Raw genomic sequence first — 24,669 nt, forward strand, 5'->3', positions numbered from 1 at the left:
GGAGAATCCCAGGGATGGGGGAGCCTGGTGGGCTGCCGTCTATGGGGTCACATGGAGTCGGACACGACTGAAGTGACTTAGCATAGCATAGCATAGCATAGCATAGGAGGCAGGTACTAGGATTGTTCTCCTTTTGCAGACAAGAAAGTAACTTGCTTGAATTCACACCCAGACAGCCTGTTTCCAAATGCAATGGGTTTAGCCCTTAGGCTATATCACAGCATGCCAGGGACATTTTCTTCAATGAGTCTCTTGGAAGACACGTGCGCGAAGTGAGTATGGCACAAAGCACCCGACCAGGACTGGATGGCCCCTCTGTAACTGGGAGAAATCTGGTAAATGCATGGAGGGCAGCCAAGTTCCCAAAGCCTTTATGAAACAGAGGGACAGAAATGTGCACACAGAGAGGCAGGGCAGCTGGGGGAAACAAACAGAAAGCTGAGGTGGAGATCACCTCCGGGAGCAAGAGTGGGGGACTGGTGTCTGAAAGAAGGAGAAACAGGCATTTTAGAAAGCCTCTCGGGTCATATCCTTTACAAGCGGAACACACATGCCAAGTTTTGGAGTAAAGGTGTGACACAGTGAAAGCGGTGTTTGAGGAAAGATGAATGACGCAAACTGGTGCACAACAGACAGGACGGGAGAGCAAGAGGAAGTAAACATTAGGTCTACAGTGTGGTGGGAAAGGGAGGCTCTGCGCATGGCATCAACTGACAGAAAGGGACTGAGGCAGTGTCAGAAATAAAAACTCAAAGTGGTCCACTTTCAAGGACAACTAGCCTAGAGTGACAGCCTGCTGATGTGATAGCCATTAGGATCCTCGTGGGGGAAAATCCAGACAAAGGGAAAGTGGAGTGCCTAGGATTTTCACTCGGGCTCATTCTATTGGTGAATTCAAAACATAAGAATGGGAAGAAGAGTGCAAGGAGAATAATAAATCCAGGTGATATCGGGAAGATTGTTAACCCCATAGTACTCAGCCAGGGAGGAACTGGGGGAGGGGCTAGGGTGCCTGATGAAAAACCCATTGTAACCACTCTGGGTGTGCCTGCCCACCAGCCACCCGATCTTGCAAGACCATCACTAAAGCCTCGCTTCCCACTGCACCTCGTGTCTCCAAGTCCATTCTTTGGGTTTGGGCCCGTGGGCTTTATTTCCCACAGGAGCAATAAAGCAAGCAGTGCTTAGAGATGCTTTCTTTATGACAGTCCTTCAGTTTGTCCAATAAATGTGGATTCCCCAGAGAGTCAGATCCAATATTATACTGGGAGAAACACCTTCAGGGGCATAGTGAGATGTTCGCATCCATTTTCAAGTATATGCATCTGTTACTAGACTGCAGAAAAAAAGTCTAGTTTTAATAATATTCTTGGGATATTTGCTACAAAAGCAAAATCAGTTCAGATGGAGATGGTGACAAATTTTAGAACAAACTCTACAAGGACCACCTGCAATGCGGGAGATCTGGGTTCTATCCCTGGGTTGGGAAGATCCCTGGAAAAGGAAACAGCTACCCACTCCAGTATTCTGGCCTAGAGAATTCCATGAACTGTATAGTCCATGGGGTCGCAAAGAGTCGGACACGACTGAGTGACTTTCACTACAAGGACCAGCCGTTCTCTAACCTGGCTGCACATTAGAATTACTTGGCGTATACCTCAATTAAAAAAAGAAAAGAATTACTTGGTGCCGTTTTCAAAAATACTCATGCCCTCAACCACCTCCAGACCAGAGAGGTCCAATAGACGTTTCTGTGATTATGGAAATTTTTCTACTGTCTGATATGCTGGCCACTAGCCACCCATGCTAATGAGCTCTTGAGATGTGATTAAGCAGACAGTCACTGAACTTTTAATTTTCTTTCATCTTCATTGATATAAATGTAAGTAGCCACTGTGGCGAGTGGCTATCGTATTGGACAGTGAAGGAAGAGGTCAAATCACTGAGACTCTTTAGGGTTGGGGTGTAGGTACTGGCAGGCTTACACAATTCTCCAGGGGACTCCAATGTGTGGTTCAGGGTGAGAATCATTGCAAAGGTCTGCGATTAAGGAAATCATCAGTGGTGGCAAATTCCTCCCACTTTTTCTCTAATTCCACTAAGTGTGTGCCATGCACTGTTGTCTCTCTTCCTGCTGTCCCCACTCCTCCCTTCTCACATCCTGCCACATTGCCATATGAAAGGTATACTGTCTAGTCCTTTATTTACTGACCCTGCCAGATTTCCCTGATACCAAGGGTAGATTCTGATCCTCTTTCCTTCTCTCTCAGGGGCAGCAGAAATAGAACCTAATAATGCTACCGAGTAAGAATTCAGTTCCCACATTTGTGCACCCATAATTTAAATTTTTTTTCCCTTGCACAGGCTTGATCCAGATGCCACTTTCTATGATTACTGCCATGGACATGATGAGGAATATTTTTAATGGTAGCACAGTGAAGCGGCCACCGTCTTTGAGGTGTGATAAACAGGTCTTATCTGCTCATTTGCCACTGTTTCCTTCAAATGGGATGCGGATGACAGCACAGTGGTTGCAGGGCAGGTTCTGTGGTCCCTCTGAATTCCAGCTCAGCCCACAGCTAGCCATGTCTGTATCTAACCACTCTAAGGCTCAGTTACAGAGTCCTGTGGGAGACCTAGAGAACAAGTTAGTGGTTACCAGTGGGGAGAGGGGATGGGGAAGGAGCCAGACAGAGGTAGGGGAGTAATAGTAAACAAACTATTAGGTATAACATAAGCTGCAAGGATATTTTATACAACAAGAGGAATATAGCCAATTTTTTGGTAATAACTATAAATGGAGTACAATCTTTAAAACTGAATCACTCTATTGTACACCTGCAACTTATATAATATTGTGCAGCAACTATGTGAAAGCATTAGTTGCTCACTTGTATCCGACTCTTTGTGACCCAAGAGTAGCCCACCAGGCTCCTCTGTCCATGGGATTCTCTAGGCAAGAATACTGGAGTGAGTTGCTGTGCTCTCCTCCAGAAGATCTTCCCAACCCAGGGATCTAACCTGGATCTCCCGCATTGCAGGTGGATTCTTTACCATGCCACCAGGGAAGCCCACTATACTTTAATTAAAAAAAATAGTCCTGTGGGGAGGATTGAGCAATGCATGTAAAATATGCATGATGAATGAGACATGTGCTACACACACACTCTCCTACCCCAGATTTTGACACCCTGCCCTGCCATTTTGTGGTGAGTAAAGCAAATAGCAGGACAAACTTTTGGGAGGAAGTCATGGAATTCATAAAAGCATGTTCCAATAAGTGATTAATTAATGTGGCAATATGAAGACAATTTGGAAAATTCTTACAAGGAAAAATAATATGATTCTGTGATTTTCAAAAAATATTGAACTTATTTATTCTAATGAGTCTTCACTTTGATTGATTTCCATACCACCGTTAATATTAATGGGACAAGGAAATATGTGCTAATAAACACAGATAAACAATTTATTCATAAAAATTATAAGACTCAGAATTCCAGGGTTCAGTGATATCAACATCAGAAGTATACTGTACAATCTCCAGGCACATTATCCCTTTGTAGAGCTTTCTCAATGTAGTCTAACAACATGTTCCAATATTATTTTCAATTACAAACACTATTGATTGATTTTCTACACTGAGTCTTCCTGCCTTCTTCCTTGTTAAGTATCTGTCTATGGGTAGAAAAAAATTTTAATGTAAGAAAACCTAAAATGACAATCTGTTAGCATCATCAGAGTTTGTAGTCCACACAACTATCAATGGTAAGGATTGCTTGTCAGTGACTCACAGCACAGATAAGATAAGCAGGGAACTATGCACTATCCCCAGGGAATTTAGATAGGTGAGGAATAACTAACATTTCTTGTGGATGTAAATATGTGTGTGTGTGCTAAGTCGCTTCAGTTGTGTCTGATTCTTTGCGGCCCTGTGGACTGTAGCCCACCAGGTACCACTGCCCATGGGATTCTCTGGGCAAGACTACTGGAGTAGGCTGCCATTTCCTTCTCCAGGGCATCTTCCTGACTCAGGGATCAAATCCACATCTCTTATGTCTCCTGCATTGGCAGGTGGGTTCTTTACCACTAATGCCACCTATTGCCATCATTATTCCTAGCCTTAATTATGTATTCCTTGTTTTAATCATTAAACAATTTTATGAGGTAATGTATATTAATATGTATTCATTTCACAGATAAAGAAATCAAGCACTAGGCAATTAACTTGTCCCAGGAAATAGACTGTAAGTGACTGAGCTGGGATTCAAATTCATGAGCCTTAACCCCAGAGTTTGGGGTCTTAACCACCCCACTCCGCTACCTCCCTGTGAGTACCAAACTTTCCTCTCAAAGTATGGGCGGTATGACTCCAAAAGTACATCAGAATGACTGTGTGAGGGCACTCTAGGCTGATCTCAAATCCTCTCTCATTTATTTTTCTTACAAAATAAAATTCTGAAGTTTCTAAATTATCCGATATCAAGAATAAATTACTCCTAGCATTGATTCAGGCATGACTTGACCTTGAGGTGGCAACTATCAATCTAGAGGACAGGTGGATGGACTACAGCCCTGGCTACATCCAGCCCCTACTAGCTTTTGTAAACTAGAGCCCAGCAAGGTCCATTCATTTCCACCTTGTCTAGGGCCATGACTGATAGAATGGCAGAGTTGAGTGGTTGCACTAGAGATATATGAGTTTCAATGACTAATATTTACAACTTCACAGAAAAAGTTAGTTGGTCCTGTTCTGGACTCACTGAAAATAAATCACCAGACATGCAGCACAGGAAATGACAGAGTTGCAAAGGAATCACATCTTTTTACAACTCCCATTGCAACATGTACGTATGTATAAGCAGATGAATCTATAGATTGCTCAATAGCGTAGTTTCCCTTTATGTCTCTTTTGAGGCCCCAAACGACCTAGACCCTGGAGCTACGTAGGGAATAACTTGTGATGTCTCACTGTGGAGGGAGGGAAGAGAGGATGGGGAATGTCTAAATGTCAGATATTTTCCCAGAAAACTCTAACTTCATAGGCTGCCTCCCTCTTCTGCAACTATCACACCACCCAGCCCATCACATTTTAGCTAATTTCTTGACATTTAGACGTAGGAAATCTATTTGACTCTTTATATTTGGGTCTTTTCACTCTGCCTAGATTGCACATAGATGTGGCATTTCGAAGAAATAGCACTTACATTTTGTGCTTTTGCACATTTGTTGATTGAAAGAAAGCTTTTGGGAAAGTACACTTCTGAGTCTAAACTGAAAACTATTTTGTGTCCATTAGCAAAACAACAAGACTGGCAGGCCATACTTATATTTAGGACACTTGTTCTAAAGTAGCTAACATCACTTCCAATAAAAATGAAAAAAGTCTTACTTTCTGGCTTTTACTATTAAGTGTCAAAGCATCTAAAAGGGTCAACTTAATTTGCAGAACAACACAAAATGCCAGGTATGACATAAAAACAAGCCATCTGCACTTACTGGCACAGAGCTGACTTTTTAGTTGCCATGTTTCAGGCTTTTTTTTCTTCCAGAAATGTTTTCTCTTCAATATACTATGTTTAAAATGATAAAAAGTGTTTCACAGACCTGTCTAAATACTTCTGCTTTGACATAAGGAACAAATGCTTCCTTTGAGCAATGAAATGTACAGAAACTGAAGTCTAAAAAGTAAATTATAGTAAAATATTACTGGGGCTTGGAGAGGTAAAACAAATGGATGCATTTTTAATAGACTTTATTTCTTAGAGCAGTTTCAGTTTCCTAGCAAACCCGAGTAGAAGGTTCAGAGACTCCCATACAACTCCTGCCCCTACTCAAGCACAGCCTCCCCCCTTCCCAACATCCCCAGCAGAGGGGCACATTCGTTAGAACCGACAAACCTACCCTGATGTGTCACCATCAGGCTAAGTCCATAGTTTACATTAGGGTTCATGTGTGATGTCGTATGTTCTGCTGGTCTGGACAGATGTGTAATGACATGTATTCACAATTATAGTATCACCTACAGTCGTTTCATTGCCCTAAAAATCCTCTGTGCTCTACCTATCCATCTCTCGCTTCCCTTACCTCTGGCAATCACCGATTTTCTCATTGTTTCCATGGTTTTGCCTTTTCCAGAATGTCATCTAGTTGGAATCATGCAGTACATAGTCATTTCTGATTGGTCTTTTCTACTGTGCATTCAAGTTTCTTCATGTCTTTTCACAGCTTGATAGATCATTTCTTTTTGGCTCTAATAGTCTATTGTCTGGATGTCCCAGAGTTTATTAATCCATTCACCATCTGAAGGACACTTTGATTGCTTCCAAGGTTTGGTGATTATGAATGAACATCCATGTGCAGATTTTCATGTGGCTATAAGTTTCAGCACCTTTAAAAGGGTAACTGAATCATATGGGAAGAGTGTATTTAGTTTGGTAGAAACTGTCAAACTACCTGTCAAAGTTGCTGTACTGTTTGGTATTCTCACCAGCAATGTATGAGACTTCTTGTCGCTCACCAGCACCTGCTGTTGTTACTGTTGTGGATCTGGACCACTATAGTAAGTGTACAGTACTATCTCATTGCTGTTTTAATTTCCATATCCCTGATCACACATTATGTGGAGCATCTTTTCATGGGCTTATTTGCCATCTGTAGATCTGCTTTGGTGGAGTGTCTGTTATGGTCTTTGGCTGCTTTACAACAAGGTTGTTTGTTTTCTTATTGCTGAGTCTTAAGAGATCTTTGTATACTTTAGACACCAACCTTTTACCAGATGTGTCTTTAGCAAATATTTTCTCCCAGCCTGTGACTTATTTTCTCATTCTCTTGACATTGTCTTTCACTGGGCAGAGATTTTTTAATTTTAATGAAGTCATGCCTCTGTTGTTATATCACCATACCCAAGGTCATGTGGGTTTTCTCCTGTGTTACCTTCTAGGGGTTTTACAGTTTTGCATTTTACATTGAGGTCTGTGATCCACCTTGAGTTAATTTTTGTGAACAGTGTAAGGTCTGTGATTAGAGTCATTGTTTCGTTTGTTGATGTCCAATTGTTCCAGCACCATTTGTTGAAGAGACGAACTTTGCTCCATTGTCTGGCCTTTGCTCTTGTAGGAGAGATCGATTGACTGTATTTGTGTGGGTCTACTTCTGGGCTCTTTATTCTGTTCCATTGATCTATTTGTCTGTTCTTGTGCCAATACTGGAGAAGGCAATGGCACCCCACTCCAGTACTCTTGCCTGGAAAAATCCCATGGACGGAGGAGCTTGGTGGGCTGCAGTCCATGGGATCGCTAAGAGTCAGACATGACTGAGCGACTTCACTTTCACTTCTCACTTTCCTGCATTGGAGAAGGAAATGGCAACCCACTCCAGTGTTCTTGCCTGGAGAATCCCAGGGACGGGGGAGCCTGGTGGGCTGCCGTCTCTGGGGTCACACAGAGTCAGACACGACTGAAGCGACTTAGCAGCAGCAGCAGCAGCAGTGCCAATACCACACTGTCTTGATGACTGCCGTTTTATACTAAGTCTTGAAGTCAGATAGTGTCAGTCCTCCAACTTTGTTCCCCTTCAATTGTGTTGGCTGTTCTGGGTCTCTTGTCCCCACACATAAATGCTAGAATCAGTTTGCCAGTATCCACAAAAATGACCTGCTGGGATTTTGACTGGAATTCCCTTGAATGTGTAGATCAAGTTGAGAAGAACTGACATCTTGACACCGCTGAGTCTTCTTATCCATAAACATGCAGAATATCTCCATTTATTTAATTCTTCCTTGTTTTTATTCGTTGAAGTTGTGTAGTTTTCCTCATATAGATGGTGTACAAATTTGGTTACATTTATACCTAAGTACTTCATTTTGCGGGGTACTAATATAAACGGTATTATGGTATAAGTTTAAATTCTACTTGTTGAATGCTTGTATATAGGAAAGTGATTTTGTATATTAACCTTGTGTCCTACAACCTTGCTATAATTGCTTATTAGTTTCAGGATTTTTGTTGATCATTTTAGATTTTCTATGTAGATGATCACATCGTCTGTGAATGGTTGAATGATCACATCATCTGGTAGAGATTCAGGAGGTAAAACTTACAGAAGTGTGGGGGCCTCCTGATGATTGGGTTTCCCTGAGGTTTTCAACTCTCAGAGTTATTCACACTGAGTCTCCAGCAATTCGTCAATGCAGTTCAGGTTTCCCCACTCCAGCACTGGTTCCCTTAGAGACTGTTGCTTCAATAAGTTATGATTCTCAGTATTCACCTGTTGATCTCTCCAATTTTTAGAGGCATCAGTGCACCCTCTGACTTTCCTTCTCTTATGGATCTAAGCAGAGTTGTTGACTTTTCAGTTTGTCAGACTTGTACTTGTTAGGTGGAGGGGTGTCTTCCAAGCTTTTTACATGTCAGACGAGAGACCCAAAGTTTTGATACAATTTTAAAGATACAATTTACATACCATAAAAATTATCATTTTACACTATATGAGTCAGTGTTTTTTTTTTTTAGTATGTTCACAGATACATGCAACCATTACCATTATCTAATTCTGTAATATTCTAATCACCCCCAGAAGAAACTCTATACCCATTAGCAGTCACTCTCCATTCCCCCTTCATCTCTGGTCCTGACCACCACTAACCTACTCTATGTCTCCATACATTTGCCAATTTTTGACTTTTAACTTAAGTGGAATTATACAAAATGTGGCCTTTTGTTTCTGGTTTCCTTCTCGTAGCATGTTTCCAGGGTTCATCCATACTGTAGCACGCATTAATACTTCATTCCTTCTTATGGCTGAATAACATTCACTATATGAATATACCAAATATTGTTTAACCATTCATCAATTGATGGATATTTGGGTTGCTTTCACTTTTTGCCATTTTGAATAGAGCTGTACATGTAAAAGTATTCATGTTAATATGTTTTCAATTCTCTTGAGTACATGCCTAGGAGTGGAATTACTAGATTATATGATAACACTGCTGCTGCTGCTGCTAAGTCACTTCAGTCGTGTCCGATTCTGTGCGACCCCATAGACAGCAGCCCACCAGGCTCCCCCGTCCCTGGGATTCTCCAGGCAAGAACGATGGAGTGGGTTGCCATTTCCTTCTCCAATGCATGAAAGTGAAAAGTGAAAGTGAAGTCACTCAGTCATGTCCGACCCTTAGCGACCCCATGGACTGCAGCCCACCAGGCTCCTCCGTCCGTGGGACTTTCCAGGCAAGAGTACTGGAGTGGGGTGCCATTGCCTTCTCCAATGATAACACTACAAATAGCCAAACAAAGGCAACAACAAAAACTTAAACAACATGAGTTCAAACACCAACACTTCAAAATATTTTTAGTGCAAAACTCATTTTTCAGTTCATTCCTTTCATGTGAAAAAAATATCAAGTACAAGCAAACCTATATAGTACTTCCACTTCATATAGATTAGCTTTGGAGCTTTAACTAAACAGTGAGAAGGAATACAATTCTTCAATTTATTTTCTTTTCACAGGCTGATGATCATGAGTGGCTTGAAGAATTTAAACATTTGGAGTGTTAATTTTTTTTTAGAAACTGAGCCAGGTAATGGCTCTATCAAAAAGAGCAAGTAAAGTCTTAATCCCTTTATGCTCACATTTTAATTCCAATGACTAAGTGTTGATATCTAGCCTGGCAATTTTACGTGTTTAAAAAAATAAAGTACAGTTCAGAGTCTAGTTCCTTTCAAGGAGATATTCTTGTCTATATAAGGAGAGAAACTAAAAACAAAATAACTGCACAGAACTGTTCATTAGCCTTGTTTTAATTGCCCTTGTGTTCTTTGATTTTATTGTTCTTTGGGTGAGGAAAAGCCAGAAGAGCTTAGTACCTCTTGCAAGGTAGTCATTCCATCCTGCAACATTTAATAGGACCAGAAGCAAATAAATAAGAAAGATAATCAAGCTTTATTTCTGACTCAATGAGCTTCTTTTTGGCTCTACAGAACAGTCCCTCACAGCCTCTATTGTCGAGAAATGGAGAAACCACTAGACAGATAATGTGGCTGGCAGAATAATGGCCTCCCCAAAGATGTTCACACCCTAATCCCTGAAACCTGGAAATACAGTTGATCCTTGAACAACACAGGTTTGAACTGCACAGATTCACTAACATGCAGATTTTTTTCCCAAAAGTAAATACTACAGTACTACATGATCTGCAGTTCATTGATATGGAAGCATAGATGCAGAGGAATTGCATTTACGGAGGGCTACTGTAAGTTGGATGTGGATGTTCAACTGTGCAGGGGGTCACTGCCCCTGATGCCCACCCTTGCATTGTTCAAGGTTCAACTTATGTTGCCATGGCAAAAGGGACTTTGCTGATGTAAGTAAAGTAATGACTTTGAGATGTAGAGAGGCCCTGGATTACCCAAATGGGCCCTATATAAATACGTGGGCCTTTGAAATGGAAGCACATTTTCCAGCAAATTTCACAGTGATAGAGATACGACTATGGAAAATTGGTCAGAAAGATTCAGTCTTGTTGGCTATGAAGTTGGAGACAGGGTTCCATGAGCCTAGGAATGTGGGTGGCTCCTAAAAACTAAAAAAGGCAAAGAAATGGATTCTCCTCTTGAGCCTCCTGAAGTAATGCAGCCCTGTGGACATTTTGATTTTAGTCCATTGTGACCTGTGTCAGGTTCTAACCTAGAGCTGTAAGATAATGCATGTATCATTGTAAGCCATTGATTTTGTGGTAATTTGTTACAGCAGCAATAGAAAAGGAATCCAGGGGGAGTCAGAAAATGTCTATGCCTTACAAGGGACTCCTAAACTATTTAATGACGGATTTCCCAAACTGTTCCATGATCAAGTAACTTTGAGAAAGTTGTTCATGTGAGCCCCATCTTAAAGAGTCAAGATTACTATAACTAAGGAAAACTTGGGAAGTCCTGAAGAGGGAGCATTGTAACTCAGAGTATCTTCTAAATGCACTTGCTACAATCTCGCCTTTTTCTTTTTTTCTTTTCAGAACATGTCTTCACGCCCCTCAGATTCCTCTGAACAGAGCTGGGAAATGCTGAGCTAATCCTACCTGCTCAGCTGAGAACCTGAGACCGAGAGGAAAGAAGTGACTAGCCAAGATGGCACTTTGGCAACACAAAGACTCAGCCCAGGCCTCACAGCCCTCATCTAGAACCCTGTTCAAAAAGCCACTCTGTCCCACTGACAAGACAACGTTCCCTGGAATCCGGACTATGAGGAGAGACTCACCCCAACAAAGCTTATAACATCAAATTCTCTCCTCAATAATAGCAAAAACAACATGGCTGCCTTAGCACTGAACTGAATTTTATTATTTAAAATAAAAGGGTTCAACAAACTATTGAAAATTTACTAATTTCATTAACCAGAGGAACGCAGTAAAATACTTCCCCCACGGTGACTGAGTATGTTCCTCAAAATGCCTAACTCTGCTGCCAGAGTCCATTTTCCACAAACTCTGGTTCCCATAAAGGCTAATTTGAGAAGGAACAGAGGTACGACCAAATGCTGCTGTTTTCCTTCATAGCACTTAAATAATGCTTTCTCCACATTTCCCACTGCCTGTTCCAAGAGCACTGTCCTTTGATGTTTTTCAGATACACATTATCCACATCCTTTTCCAGAAAGTGAATACTTTTTTCCACCACCTAGGTTTTTAAATAATAATAATAAAGATTACAACTGATAAAGCTAACGACTCAGAATGCTTCTTTTGTGCCAAAGTCTGTGCTGCATGCTTCATGTGAGGAATCTCATTTAATCTTTACAACACCCGATTAAGTTAAGTATTACTATTAATATCTCTGTTTTTACAGATGAGCCAACCGTGGCACAGAGAATTTGAGTACTCTGTCCAAGGTCAAGTGACAGGAAGTGGTGGAGTCAGTCCCCACGTAATCTGACTTAGAGCCAGGGGGCTTGTAAGCAGTAGCCCAGTGGTTCTCAACTGGGGGTGGCTGTACCTGCCCAGACCTTTGGCCATACGCAGAGGCACTGCTGGTTGTCACAACTGAGGGGTGGAGTGCTACTGGCATCTAGTGGGCAGAGGCCAGGGATGCTGCTAGACATCCTAGAGGACCCAGGACAGCCCCCAAACAAAGGGAGATTCCGCTCGAAGTGTCAAGAGCTCCAGGATTAGGAAACACTACCCAAACCAAATGCCTCCTCAGGCCAGGGTGTGCTAATTGTTGGTAGGACACGCGCCTTCTCATTTCTAGGTTAGAGTCTGTATCTGGGAAATGAGGTTATCTCAACCAGGGATGGGGCCACTTAGAATCACAGGGTCCATTTGGTGCATCTTCTCATAGCATCGATTTACTAACTAGTTTCAGCTGGTACTTTCACACTCTGCCCTGCCATCCCGGAATACTACATTATTTTAATTTTGTCCTTCAATGGCCACGTGGGAAGAGCAGTAGCCCACCAGGGCATGAAGATTTGCTTTTCATTAGCCTTGTCCTTATAGTCCAGAAGATGCAACAGCAGTGTCTGTGTCACAGGCAATGGAGATAGCAAAGGGATGCAGCCACAACTGGGCTGCTTGGGATGTAGTTAAAATACTTTTGGAGAGCAGTTTCTGTAATATCTACTCAGAATACAATTGGGCATACCATTCGACCCTGCAATTCTATTTCTAAAAATGTATTTTGCAGAAATACGGAATGGGCAAGATACATTTACAAAGATGTTCACCTCAACATCAACTCTGATAGCAAAAAACAAACTCCATAACAGTAGAAATGCTAGCCTATGTTCACCAAAACATGCATGCAAGACTGTTCATAGCAGCGTTATTTGCAACAATCAAAGTTTGTAAAGTACACAAATACTCATCAAAGTAGAATGGATAAATTGTGGTAAATATATCCACACAATGGAATGCTGTGTAGCAATGAGAATGAATAAACAAACTTCAACCACCTACAACAATATGGATGAATTCCACAGACATCATTCTGAGCAAAAGAAGCCTGACACAAAAGAGAAAATACTGTATAAAACCCTAAATGCAAAGCATAATAGGCAAATCTGTGCTGTAAAAAGACAAATCAGGAGTTACTGTAGGGGAGAAGTGACTGGAAGGGAGTTCAAGGGGAGCCCAGGGTGCTGGTCATGTTTCCTCATATGGTATAGGTGTGTTCACTTTGGGGAAACATGAAGTTGTAAGCTTATGTACGATAGGTGCCCTTTTCTACATGTGTGTTCTATTTTATAGGGGCTTCCCCAGTGACTCGGCAGTAAAGAATCTGCCTGCAATGCAGGAACCGCAGCAGAGACAGGTTTGATCCCTGGGTTAGGAAGATCCCCTGGAGGAGGCATGGCAATCTACTCCAGTATTCTTGTCTGGGGAATCCCATGGACAGAGGAGCTTGGCGGGCTAGAGTCCATGGGGTTGCAAAGAGTCAGATACGACTGAAGCAACTTAGCACTCACACACACACTTCTATTCTCTCTCTCTCTCCTTCTCTCTCTCTCTCTCTCTCTCTCTCTCTCTCTCTCTCTCTCTATATATATATATATATATATATATATAAATACATACATATATAAACATCAGCAACCTAAATATCCATCGGTGGGTAACTAGCTACATAAACTACAAAATGGGATATATAGTGAATGGAATTCTATGCAGCCATTAAGAAAAATGAAGTAGCACTCTCTGTATAAACTTGGGAAAATGTCCACGCTATATAAAGGCAAACAAGGAAGTTGCAGAACGGCATGATGTCTATCATAAATTTTATAGGAAACACGTTTGAGTGTAAGCACAGAAAAAGCAGAAAGGATATTCGCAAATGGTTAATAGTAACTTTTGCTTGAGGAGGGGCTTCTTAGGGATTTTGACATTCTGCCTAATGTATTTCAATATTGTTTGAGTTTATTTACTAACATGTATTATGTTTGTACTCAGAGAAGAAGGGCATAGAGAAAATTAAGATGAACAAGATATGCCTTACATTTGAGCCGGTTATTATGTCATCACGTGGGAAGTACGGGGTTTTGCTGGATGAAGGCGATGCTAATGAGATAAACCTAGTGCCTTGCCTGCAGGGCTCCTAATTGAATCCAGTGAGGGTGGTCACTGTTGGTTTGTTGCTGGCAATCTTAACAATTGATTCAAATTTACACTTGTTTGCTGGGCTGCTCCACATCCAAATCTAGTTGTGGTGTGGCCACCACAAACGGGATTCTTGGCCACACAAAGAATGTGTCTACAAAACGAGAAAACAATTGGATTTGTTTGATTACATGAACAAAACTGTATATTCAGAGGAAGGAAAAATCAAAACAGCTACACCCAAAGTAACCTACCCAGATGGGTGGTTCATGAAATTCACTCACTCATTGAATCAGCATTTTAGCAGCCTCATGCGGACTCTGTGAGAGAATCTGTTTGAAATGAAATACTCACTTGTAGATAAACCAACAGACCATGGAAAACACTTTTTCTTGAACCATCGTCAACAAATGTTTTCTGAGTGCCCACCGTGGGTTTGCCATCATGCTAAAACTCAGTGGGTCCAATACTCCTATTGTTTTTTATTTTTATTTTTTTACTTTACAATATTGTATTGGTTTTGCCATACATCAACATGCATCCGCCACGTGTTTTTTAAACTTTTAATTTTGTGTCGGAGTATAGCTGATAAACAACATTGTGATGGTTTCAGGCGGACAGCAAAGGGACTCAGCCATACATACACATGTATCCATTCTCCCCCAAACTCCCCTCTCATCCAGGCTGCCACATAACACTGAGCAGAGTTCTCTGTGCTGTACAGCTGGTCCTTGTTGGTTCTCCATTTTAAATATACCAGTGTGTACTGACACTCCTATTTTATAACCAATTGCAAATGCCACTGTGCTGAGTGTACTTAATTCCACTCATGGCACTGAATGGAACTTCACTTGAAAGAAAGAACCATTGATTTGGGTAAAGTTGATAGAACTACAGCTTTTCATACACAGTAAATGTCTATGAGACATATATTAACAGTTCATAAGGTAGACTAGATTGTGTCTCATGGAGTTCAACTCTGGTTGCATGTTATATTCAACTGAAACAGAATTTCTAGAGGTGGCACCTGGCCATCTATAGTTGTAAAAGCTCCCCAGGTGATTCAAAACCATGATGAACTGGAGCCATTGCTCAGACCAATTACATCAGAAGCTAGGTGGAACGGGACACAGAGTGTTATTTAAAAGCTACCCAAGTGGCTCTAAACTATAGTCTGCACTGAAACAAATTTCTCCTGAATTTATATTGTAAAAGAATCAGATGTGGCCCTTCAAGAAGCATTTTGGAAAGGGACCCAATATGACTTATGTGAAATGGAGTATTTCCTGCCATATCAATAAATAAGGATGTCACAGCCATTGTTGATTCTGGCCTTCCAAATGTGAATTTCTGAGCCCGGAAAGCACTGAGGAGTGGGGTCGGGGTAGGGGTGGGGGTAGGATGGGTGAAGAAGTGGCAGCGGCAGCCATCAGCCCCAGGCTGAGATGCATAGGAAAGGAATAATTTCAGGGAACCCAGAGTCTCGCATCTACCCACATATAGAAAAGCGCTAAATTTCTTAACTTCAGATATCTGGTTTTCCTTAATTAACAATAATCTTTTGATGTTCCGACTATCTGGCCCTATTGCAAACTTCTATATAACCTGACTGACTCCTTTCCCCGCCTCCTGGGAACAGTTCTCTCGGGATTACTTGAGATGCTGTCTCCAGGTCTCGAAGTCCTAAAAATTCCCATCTAATAGAACATAACTGTCAAGTCCTAGGTTGTGACTATTTTTTTGTTGACACTTGGTTTCAGTGTGTGCACTTTTACTAGAAGGTTGACCACAAGGTGGTATTCAACCATGTTATGGTTTCAGATGTTTCAGCTAATGTGTATATATGAGCTAGCAGTTTGTTAAGTGCTTAACAGGCTTAAACACTAGTCCACGTGCTTGATTGACATTATTTCATTTAATCCTCATAACAATTCTATAAAGAACTGAGTGGGAAGAGTCTGAGAGCACTGCCATACACAGGGCATCAAGTCCTAGACAGTCAAGGTTACACAGACTCAGGCAGTTTGAGAAAACACTTCTTTAAAATTGAGAGCAGGAAATGGGCCAATTATTATCTGCATAACTTTAAGATTCCCACTCTGACCAGGGCAGATCTTGAGAACTAGCATTCATTTGTAAATGGGTTACAGGGAGGAGGAGGGCCTCGTCCACTCACAGAAAAGAGGTCACGCTTATAAACTGACTTTCTGAAGTGTACACATTTTTGAAGCTTACGTGTTTCCTCTCTTTCTTCATTCCTTAGACTGTTAGATTAGTAGGATATGATTAAATTGCAATTGCCCGCTTGTTTTCATTATCCACGGTTTAAATCAAATCTCATGCTTCTTTTTGCTGCTCAAGGGGTACTTATAATCTGCAGTAGAATTTTAAAGCTGAGTTAAGCATAACTCTCTGAGAACGATTGATACAGTGTTACAGTTGTACCATGCTGCTGCTGCTGCTGCTAAGTCGCTTCAGTCATGTCCAACTCTGTGCGACCCCAGAGACAGCAGCCCACCAGGCTCCCCCGTCCCTGGGATTCTCCAGGCAAGAACACTGGAGTGGGTTGCCATTTCCTTCTCCAATGCATGAAAGTGAAAAGTCAAAGTGAAGTCGCTCAGTCGTGTCTGACTCTTAGCGACCTCATGGACTGCAGCCTACCAGGCTCCTCCGTCCATGGGACTTTCCAGGCAAGAGTACTGGAGTGGGGTGCCATAACCTTCTCCGACATTTGTAGCATAGAACACGCCAAATCCAAATTGATATACATTTTAAATTATTGGGACCATGATTCCAAATCTGCATATTGAAGGTGAAGAGCACTGGGACATACCATTTTCTTTTTTAAATAACAATTTTAATCTTTTTTAATACTCCGAAAAGTGGGTGGTTTTTCCCATCAGATATTTTTTTCAATTGTAATTTTTATCTAAGTAACTCATTTCCCCTATTCATCTCTTCACTTTTCTAAAAGAAATCACAGAATTTTAAAACTCAGGGTTCATCATTCAGATTGTCAAAGGCCCTGAAACAGTGGTTTTTCCACCACAGAGGCTGGGTGCAGGCATCCACGCCACTTCCTACACCTCTACACTCAGCTCAATTCTTAGGTAAGTATAGATTTGTGGTTCTCAACTGGGAGAACTGTTGTTCCCCTTCCTCCCCAGGGAACATACGGCCATGTCCGGAGACATTTTTGGTTGTTATCACTGGGAGAGGAGGTGGTTCTGGCATCTGGAGGATAGAGGCCGGGATTCCGCTAACATGTTACTTGCACAGGACGGACCCACAGCAAAGAATGATGTAGTCCAAATGCCAAGGATGCTGACACTGAGAAACCCTGCTAGCAAGATCCATTTTCCAACACATACTGTATGATACCAGTTATATGAAATGTCCAGGATACACAAACCCATCAAGACAGAAATCAGATTGGTAGGTGTTTAGGGCTTGGGCAAAGGGAAATAGGGGGCAATTGCTAATGAGTATGGGATTTCTTTTCAGGTGATGAAAATGTTTTGAAACTAGATTGTGGGGATGGTTACAAACTTTATAAAGATACAAAAATATACTAAAGCCCACTCAGCTGTACACTCTAAACAGGTAAACTTTATGATATGTAACTGCTAGGACAATAAAGTTATTAAAATTCTTTTTATAGACCTTTCATTAAGTAGCTTTTATTTCTGACTAAGCAAGGGCATTTTTGAATAGCTCTAGGTTTGGCTGGAGAATATTCTGTGGCAGCCCTTATTAAATGCAATTCTGTATTTTATAGGAAAGATTACAGACTTTTACTTTTTAAATTAAGATGTTCCCAGAATGTTATTGTTTTTTTCCATAATATTATTTGGTCTGGGGCCCTTTCAGATATTACATTTATCTGTGAGCTAATAGGTCAGGAGTGCCTGGGACAGGGCGGGTACCCAGGGGTCTGGTCTACTCTAGCTTTCATTGTGATGTAAAGATGGCCAAGTCAGCCAACCACTTCCCACTTCAACTTCCTCGTTCCTGACAAACTTTCATGTTAGAAACCCAAGAAAGCAAGCAGGGTGAGAGCAAACGTGTAATGCTTCGCTGCTGCCAACTGTACACAACTCACATTCCTTGCCCTGGCATCCAGGTCTCTCTCTTCCCACTGGCCACTTGCATCGCTATTTTTCAATCTAAAATCCCTGCTCCTGCCCAGTTGGTCTTCTTCTGCATACCCAAGAGCCCTCTGCATTTTTCCATTTCTGCTGTTTCCAATGACAAAGCCCTGTGATGGAATAGCCTTTACATCTATCCAAATCCTCTGCATTCCCAAAGTCCAGACACCCTTCTACCTTTTTCCAAAGCCTCTGATTCACGGTAAATGACAGCAGTTACTTCAGGTAAGGAATTGTACATTTAATTGCTAAGCATGGAAGCACGACAAGATGTCTGTCACCTCTTGGACCTCGTCTTATACTCCAGCCTCGACCTCACACTATGCCAGCAGCACTGGCCTCCTGCCAGTTCCCCAACATGCCATGTTGGTGCCTTTGTGTTGGCTCTCCCCCAAGAGATGCTCAGGTTTTAAAACTGACGACCCTATTGTACCTTACAACTCAGCATTTTAATGCCCTTTAGCCAGCTCTGTATTTCCTTTTCCTTAGCCCTTCTCATCTTTTAACATATCTTTTATTTATCATATCTGTTGTTCATATTGCTGTCTGTGAGACTGTGAACAGGGATCTCTGCCTTTTGTGTACTGATACACTCCATGAATGTAGAACATGCCTGGCATGTGGAAGGTAATCAACTATTATTTAAACATGTTAAATGCTAGAACATCGGATGACATTTAATAAACTTTAGTTTCATCATCATTGCTGTCGTCACCATCAACTGTATCTCATGGGGCAACTCTTACATACTTTAACTCCGTAACACTGCACTGTGTTTAACCTTTCCTGGTTCTGTATTTTATATACTGTATAAAGGTGGGGTAAGCTTCTTAAGGGGAGAGACCAATGGCATGTATATATTTTTGATATGTCTTCTTTTCAGATTGAGATATAATTCACTTGCCATGAAATTCACCACTTGAAAGTTTACAACTGAGCGGCTTTCAGTATAGTCAAACGGTTGTACAACTGTCACCACTGATCTAATTCCAGAACATTTCCATCACCCTCTTCATAGAAACCCCAAACCCATTAGCAGTCCCTCCCCATGCTTCTCTCTCCCACATCCCGGCAACCAGGAATTTAATTTCTGTCCCTATGGATTTGGTTATTCTGGGCATTTTGAAAAGGGAATCATACAATATGTGGTCTTTTGTATCTGGCTTCTTTCAGTTAGCATCATGTTTTCAAGGTTCATCCATGCTGCAGCACTTGCCAGTACTTCATTCTTTTTTATGGCTGAATAATATTGTGTGGTATGGATATCATGCCATATGTTTACATGTGTGCTGCTGCTGCTGCTAAGTCGCTTCAGTCATGTCCAACTCTGTGCGACCCCAGAGATGACAGCCCACCAGGCTCCCCCGTCCCTGGGATTCTCCAGGCAAGAACACTGGAGTGGTTTGCCATTTCCTTCTCCAATGCATGAAAGTGAAAAGTGAAAGTGAAGTCGCTTAGTCGTGTCCGACTCTTAGCGACCCCATGGACTGCAGCCTACCAGGCTCCTCTGTCCATGGGATTTTCCAGGCAAGAGTACTGGAATGGGGTGCCATTGCCTTCTCCATACATGTATGCTAGGCTTTGAATATTACAGATACTCAATAAACATTTTATCCCAATGATTTAAAAATTCTGGAAGCATATAGAATGCTACTGAGAAGAAACTTAGCACAGGACTGTGATTCTCCTAAGAGCACATGATAATCAAGATGATGCATTAAAAAAACATTAAAAAATGTAACATTAAAAAAAAGGTAAAAAAATTAACATTAAAAAAGAGGTAACTTTAAAAAAGAGATTTTATGATTTTTTCAAGCTGTGTTAGCATTATACTGGGGCAAATGTCATCTACAATTAGAACAAACTTGTACTCACTCCATTGAATTCTGTGATAGGTGACTGCATCTCTTTAATTTCAAGTAAAACTTCTTATGATAAAATGGATGTGAGTAGAATTATTGGCTTCCTGGTGGTGCTAGTGGTAAAGAATCTGCCTGCCAATGCAGGAGACACAGGAGACTCAGGTTCGATCCCTGGGTTGGGAAGAACTTTTGGTATTCCTGCTAATTTATTTCCTCAGAGTTAGAGCAACTTCAAATGTAGTTAATATTCCAGACATACCATTCATGATGTGGCCTTTTAAATAGAAGTTTGGAAATAACTCTCAACTACTATCACTGAATTTTATATAATTGAGGGATGTGATAAAGAAAATACTAGTTGAAAAGCTGCTCACAGTGCTGTCTATATTCAAAAGGCCATGAGCTAAAACAATAACCAGAATGGATACCAGAAATGACAACACAACCAGAACTGGGGGCATTGCCTGCACTTCGGTTTCACCATTTATTTCTTGTTCCCTGTAGAATTAGCTGATCATATGAAAATAGTATTCTGACTTTTTACACTTATGTCCTTGTGGGTAATTCCTTAAGAAATGAACATGAAAGGTATCCTACTGAATTGTAACAAAGTAAGAATTTTCTATCCAAGAACAATAGAAGAAATTCTGCATATCAAATATGTGAGAATGATCATTTCCAGCCTCTTGGGTGGTGAACTATTTCCTTTGCTGTGTCTCCTTGAGCAAGTAGTGACATTGTCATAATATTGGAAACCATGTTTAGGAAGAGTCAGTTGTATGCTCAAGACATTACCAGCTTCCTGTTACTGATGTTTCCCCATTTTCCAGGTAGGGAGGTAAGTATACAAGAGTCAAGAACACTGGCTCAGGTCAAGCATCATGGCTCAATGGCCCAACCATAACTCTAACCTATGCTGTCCTTTACCAAAGACAAGTTCTCTGCACCATAGCATATTGCTTTTGTTTGGAGACTACCAATCTGAGTACGTGTACATCGAATTCCCTTAGGAAAGTGCAACTTACTTTGGTGTATTTTGCTCAATAAGCAGAAATAAAAATGCTTGTTCTTATGTTACTCTGTTACCTCTGTTAACACAGACATAACATTTTCACTCCTGACAGTTACCAGTTAATTATAACCCAAACAACATACTATCCATCTGCATATAATTTCCCTTACTGAAAACTGCTCCACCAGATATTTAGGAAATGCTTACAGACCTGACAAATTACAAGCTGTATGAGTTCTGTGTGTGTTTATATTATTCAGATAGCTTTCACTAGTGATCTAAAAGGGACCCTATAGCTTTTTAAAAATCATTTCTTCCGTCTTTGATTTGTATGTTCAGCTTTTCCTCCCCCTGAGAATGAATATTAAATAAACCTAGGGCCTGTGAAAGATCCAGGCCTATCACTCAGCACTCTCTCTGAACAGGGATGAGCAATATTATACCCTAAACTTGTATCTCTCTGGCATTTGTTCTGTTCACCAATTATTTAAAAGAAATAAAATCTCGGTTTCCCAAAAGCTTTCAGGAATAAATCTCTTAGATAACTACTGTTAATATTTTGGTGACTATCTCCCCAACTGGAAAAAGGGAGAGAGTGAGAAGGAGGGGAAGAGGAAAGAGGAGGAGAAGGAGAATTATTTCAGAGCCAAAGGACTTTAAAAATCTTTTTTTCCACTAAACTATGTCACGAAGAGTCGGACACAACTGAACAACTGAACTGAACTGATGTATCACAAGCATATTTCTATGTCACCAAATACAGATGGATACCCTTTATATGTGCCACAGTGGATTTGAACCAGTCCCTCATTGGGAGGCATTTTGTTCTAGATGTTGGTTCATAAACACTTCTATCTACTTTATATTGTCCTTGGAAACAGCAGGCACTGCCTGTAACTGAATCTTTCCCTGGTGATTCAGCGCGTGGGTATCCATTCATGTCCAATCACTGCAGGACCTCAGGCTGAAAGACTGAAGCGATTCCATGGAAAATTAATATACCCCTCCCCAGTCCAGCCAGAGAGCTCCTGGAAGACTCTAGGTGGGCCGCCTTTCCCACAGACCCCGAGTCTTTGTTGTCACTGTGCTCCTTCTCTGCCCTCCTCATCCCTTTCTCCTCCACAAACACAGACATAGGCCAAGAGCGTGTTTACTTCCTGAAGGTGAGAAGGACCATCTGTTCCAACACCCTCTCCTAGCATTCTCCACCCCTATGCAGAGTGAAGAATGCTTCTAGAAACTGTGAGCAGTTTGAGAATTGGGTCACTGACCTATTCATCTTTGTACTCCAGCGCCAATGACTGTGCTAGGTACATACGAAGAGCTCAGCAATGGCTACTGAAGTTAGATCAGAGCTTTGGCCTTTGAGGGATAAGAGTTTAGGGTCTAGGGCTATCTTCCTTTACTGCAGTGCTGTTGTATTTCCTGCTGCTTCAGTAAAGTTTCCTTTTTTCATTTCAGGACTCTTGGGGCTTGCTGAGCCAGTCACCACCAGTCACCACCTTTGATCACCACCTTGAATAACATCACCATGCACTTCTATCTTCTTATATATGCCATTCTTCTAATTCTTTACCCCTGTTACTGCTTTTCTGATGCTTTTTTTTTTAATCCCAAGTCTACTCACTTATTAAATGTTGTTAGCCAGTAGAAGATTCCTGTTTTTTCCCATAGCTTCAAATGACCAGCCACAAAACAGTTGAGTCCAGGATATTCTGGAATATGTACTGATGGCTTGCAGTCACTAAAACATGTGAATATGGGGGAGAGAGGTTAGGTTTTTTTGCTATTATTCTTTTCCAATTACACCTTGGGCTGAAGCCTAGAAAGATAATAATAATAATAACAAAACTTTATTATATCAAGCAAATTAACTCAGTTTCAAATAAGGAAAAAAATCAATTTTATCTATCATAGTATATTTGCTTGTAATATATTAAATTTAAACTAACAGGTCAGAGCCAAATATAATGAGGATGTTGTGATAACTGATTCTAAATCCTTTACAGCATCTCCCTTTTTAGGTCCTTATCACAGGCTGTTTGCATGAAAGTCAAGAGGAGCACTGACAGCAATACCGAGGTAACCATCTGAGTTGTTTAAAAGCTCATCTCTACATTTTCATCAATTAATTGACACATTTAGCCAGCACCTACTTTGTAAAAGAGATTTTTCTAGCTACCAAAGAGCTCCCAAGGAAGTATGACACAATACCTGACTTTTAAAGGTTCCAAAAGGAAGTCAGTGTGTTTATTGGAATCAATGAGTGATGGTGTCCCAGGGTTCTGAAGAGGGTACAATTCCATTCCAGCAAGGCACCCAAACAAAACAACCAGCCTGGAGAATGATATTTTCTTTTAAGTAAATGTCTACAGAAGAAACACTTAAAATCTGACTTTAGTTCCAGCCGCATAAGAAAACCCACTCCTGAAATTATTCTAGAATACTAGAGAGTTGTAGATCTGTTTTAAAAGAAGATTCAAGAAATGGGCTCCTGTAGATGATAGGAAAGTCTTCTGGAACTCATAACACCTCACTTATCCAAATGTCACTTGCATATCTCGACCACTGCTGAAAACCAGGAAGTTGAGCAAAGGGGGAAAGTGCAAAAATAAAACAAAATATCCTCCCAGCATTAAAAACCAGGGCCACAATACTGAAAGTTTTGAGCTTTTCTCATAAGTAAGCCTCCCAGGCCACCTCAGCTTAGAGCATCTCTTTACTTACAGTCCACACATATTCCTAACATGCTTGGCCATGTGATTTTCCAGCACACTGTAAATCAGAAGATTACAAGGGGAGAAGTTGCTAGCATAAGGAATGTGAGAACAGCAAAGTGTGATGGGTTGTAAGTCAAGAAAAAGAATAACTACGAAAAAATGGGCAAAAGAACTTATTAAAAAACTATAATGCACCACATGAAAACTTTCTGTATGTATGAAGTTTGTTGCTGTTGAGTATCCAACTTTTTGTCTGAGGCCAGGCATCGCAGGAAGTGAAGATATTTAAGATATGCTTCCGCTCAGAGCTCAAGGGTGCTTCGGCTCTTGACTTCCATGGCTTCTCTTTACTAAGAGTATTTGATTGGGACAAAGTAAGGAGTGTGACGGTGGTGGGTTAGATTCTAGTTGTCTGGGATTAACCTATGCTTGGCTCATCTCTTTTCATACTCCAGGAGTTGGTGATGGACAGGGAAGCCTGGTGTGCTGCAGTGCACAGAGTCGCAAAGAGTCAGACACGACTGAGCGACTGAACTGAACTGAACTGCCTCATCTCTGATCACTGGCAGGCAGGGACCATTTGGTTCTTGATTTGTGCCAAAATCCCAGCCTGAGGTCCTTCCACATGAATTGCATGTCCTGCAGCCCCTGCTTGATTCCACAAAAATCAGGAGGGAGTTAAAGCAGCTGTTTCTGGGACAGAAGGTGTCTGAATGTAATGTTTTTTGTAACCCTTTCTCGGATCTTCCTTGTTCCCATTAAGCAAGAATGGGAATCTATAAGGGCATTTATTCACTAGTCATTTTGGAGAAAAAATTTTGGAAACAGGAATAAAATCAT

General features: G+C 41.1%; 1 protein-coding gene across 4 annotated transcripts in view; it reads right to left on the reverse strand.

Moving 5' to 3' along the window:
• The window catches only part of ARHGAP6 (Rho GTPase activating protein 6), a 541,707-nt gene that overhangs the window by 110,888 nt on the left and 406,150 nt on the right, over window positions 1-24,669 (reverse strand). Inside the window, exons 1-2 of one of the 4 annotated variants that reach the window (XM_027535099.1) lie at window positions 23,324-23,425; window positions 22,737-22,853 (exon numbers count right to left, since the gene is read on the reverse strand). The exons of the other annotated variants lie outside the window; for them this stretch is intronic. The gene's annotated coding sequence lies outside the window, so the exon portion shown is untranslated. Of the gene's footprint in view, window positions 1-22,736; window positions 22,854-23,323; window positions 23,426-24,669 lie in introns of those variants that run through there. 4 annotated transcript variants of the gene reach the window in all.

This window comes from Bos indicus x Bos taurus, chromosome X (genome assembly GCF_003369695.1).
Source record: "Bos indicus x Bos taurus breed Angus x Brahman F1 hybrid chromosome X, Bos_hybrid_MaternalHap_v2.0, whole genome shotgun sequence".
In the NCBI taxonomy this organism is placed as follows: Eukaryota; Metazoa; Chordata; class Mammalia; order Artiodactyla; family Bovidae; genus Bos; species Bos indicus x Bos taurus.